The sequence below is a fragment of the Branchiostoma belcheri genome, unplaced genomic scaffold, assembly GCF_001625305.1.
Source record: "Branchiostoma belcheri isolate BF01 breed outbred unplaced genomic scaffold, Haploidv18h27 scaffold11, whole genome shotgun sequence".
NCBI lineage: Eukaryota > Metazoa > Chordata > Leptocardii > Amphioxiformes > Branchiostomatidae > Branchiostoma > Branchiostoma belcheri.
In genome coordinates, this window is record NW_017802491.1 from 5187579 (window position 1) to 5190055 (window position 2477).

A 2477-nucleotide genomic window follows, 5' to 3' on the forward strand; every position below is an offset into this window, starting at 1 on the left:
GGACTGCCTGGGCGCGTGAGTCGGGACTGGAGGTTGCCGGGGGGCTGCTTGCCGGAGTCTGTCGGAGCCGGGGGCTGCTTGCCGGGGTCTGTCGGAGCCTGTATGGCGGGGCTTGCCGGTTCCTGTGTACCGGAGACTGCCTGGATCCGTGTGTCTGTACCGGTGGGCACTGGGGCCTGAGAGCGGGAGGCTGCCGGGGTCTGTTTGTCACGGGGGCTTCCGGAGTCTTCATGTCGGACACAGCACCGCCCTGTATGTCGGGGGTTGCTGATGTCTGTGTGTCGGGCGCATAGGTGTCGTTCTGAGCTGCTGAGCTTACGATTTCTGAATATAGCCGTTGAATTCTCCGTTCATCTCCCCGAGTAGCGCAGACACATGCACACTTCGAAGAGAGTTTGTCTGATAAGTCTTTAGAGAATTCACGCTGGTGTTGGAGTTCGGTCATCAGATTTTCGATCTGCTTGGCCTGTTTCTCGATCTTCTTCGTTTTATTTTGGACATTAGCTTGTAGATCGGCGACTTGCTGCCCCTGCTTGTCCATCGCTACTTTGTTATTGAAAACTAGAGTTTTCAGTTCATTCAGCTTCGTCCACCAAGGTAGTGTACAAAGTTTCACTATTGGAATCAGCACTCTTTTCGGGGAAGGAGTTGTCGGCAAGAATATCGCGTCGCGATCGGTTTGTCTGTCGTGACTTCTCTTCTCTGCTTTTTCCGGTAGATTCTCTCATCTTTGTGAAGGGACTCAAGATGATATTCTCAAGACCTCCGAACACTTTGCGGATAGACGGAGATGTAACAGACTTTGGAGTAGTATATTCCGTTCTATTCTCTTTCTCTGAAGTCAAGTCTGTGGCACCAGTTTAGTTGGCGTGGTCTGGTCGAGTTCAGTGTCAGACGCCATCATGGCGGACTTGCCATGGTCTGAGAGGTCCTCTATTGTCTCTGGGTTGTTGTCTTTTGTTTCGACTTCATTCAGTGTCAATTGATCAGCAGTTTGTCCGCCATCTTGATTCTGGGATGAGCTTGCTGGGTTATTAACCGTGACTTTCACTTTTGGGAAAATGTTCTCGGCGTACCATTTTGAACCCTTGCCGTGTACCAGGATTGTTCCCGACTTGTAGAAGTGAATGTTCACTACCTTGATGCTTTCTCCGGACTTTGTAGGATCTGTGATAATGAGCTGACAGTTCTTGTCTTTCCAGGTGAACTTGTATCCTGTTTGTTTTCAAGCTCTTCGTCTAGGTAGGCTTTAGTAGCGTTTATCCACAAAGGAATGCGATCCGATGAGGTGCGACACTTGAGGTTACATACCTTCGTTCTGTCACTGTCTGCGTAGTCTTCGGAAAGTACTTCGAACTCACGGATGTTCTTCGCTGGTGTATTCCACGGCTTGGTGGAGTTCCCGGATCTGGTCCTGTACTTCTTTGTTGTCACCGGCACGGATTCACTTTCTCCTCCGTCTTTTTCACGTTCCATGTTGAACTCACAGATTAAAATCAAACTGAGTATATGAACCGAGTATTATAAACAATATAAGCTGTATAAGCACTCTATATAACACGAGCAACCGCTCTTGAAGTTCAATTACATACGGAGCACATACGACGCGCGTCCTCTCATGTCCGCCATCTTGAATATATAACCTTCTTGGCGAAGGTAAAAACTCATATATTTCATGGAGGTTTGAGATCTCCGAATTCTTGTTCTTACCTGGTTCTGGTGTACATGGTCCAGGGGATCCGCACATCTCATATTGTACGTCCGAGCCCTCCGAACACTCCTGTCCTCCCTGGTACCTCACACACTCCCGGGTACGGCTCCTCGTGCCTTCACAATCCTTGGAACACGCACCCCAGTCACCCCACTCTAACCAATGGGCTTCTAGAAAATCACAGAAAGTAATCAGTAGTTACGGTGGCCCGTAAGTACAGGCATGCGTGTCTGCGCGAATACCTTCCACGTCTGCGCGAATACCTTCCATGTCTGCGCAAATACGTTCCACATCTGCGCGAATACCTTCCACGTATGCGCGAATACCTTCCACGTCTGTGCGAATACCTTCCACGTCTGCGCGAATACCTTCCACGTCTACGCGAATACCTTCCACGTCTGTGCAAATACCTTCCACGTCTGCAAAGAAAAACTTCCTCGTCTGCGCGAATACCTTCCTCGTCTGCGCGAATACCTTCCACGTCTACGCGAATACATTCCTCGTCTGCGCAGAAAACGGTATCCGGAAAAGATGGGCTATGGCTACCTTGATTACCTCATTTTCTGGGCCCAAAGGGTGTGCATGGGGTTTCGCTCTCTAACAAATTTACTTTCGCACAGACGAGGAAGGTATTCGCACAGACCAGGAAGGTATTCACCCAGACGAGGAAGTTTTTCTGTGCAGACGTGGAACGTATTCGCGCAGACACGCATGCTGTACTTACGGGCCACCGTACAGTAGTATATGAGGACCAACTAATAACGTA

At 49.5% G+C, this 2477-nt stretch overlaps 1 pseudogene; it reads right to left on the reverse strand.

Annotated features, from left to right (window-relative positions):
- LOC109482348 overlaps positions 1-1622 on the reverse strand; it is a 12047-nt pseudogene extending 10425 nt beyond the window's left edge.
- Positions 1623-2477: the final 855 nt, after the last annotated feature.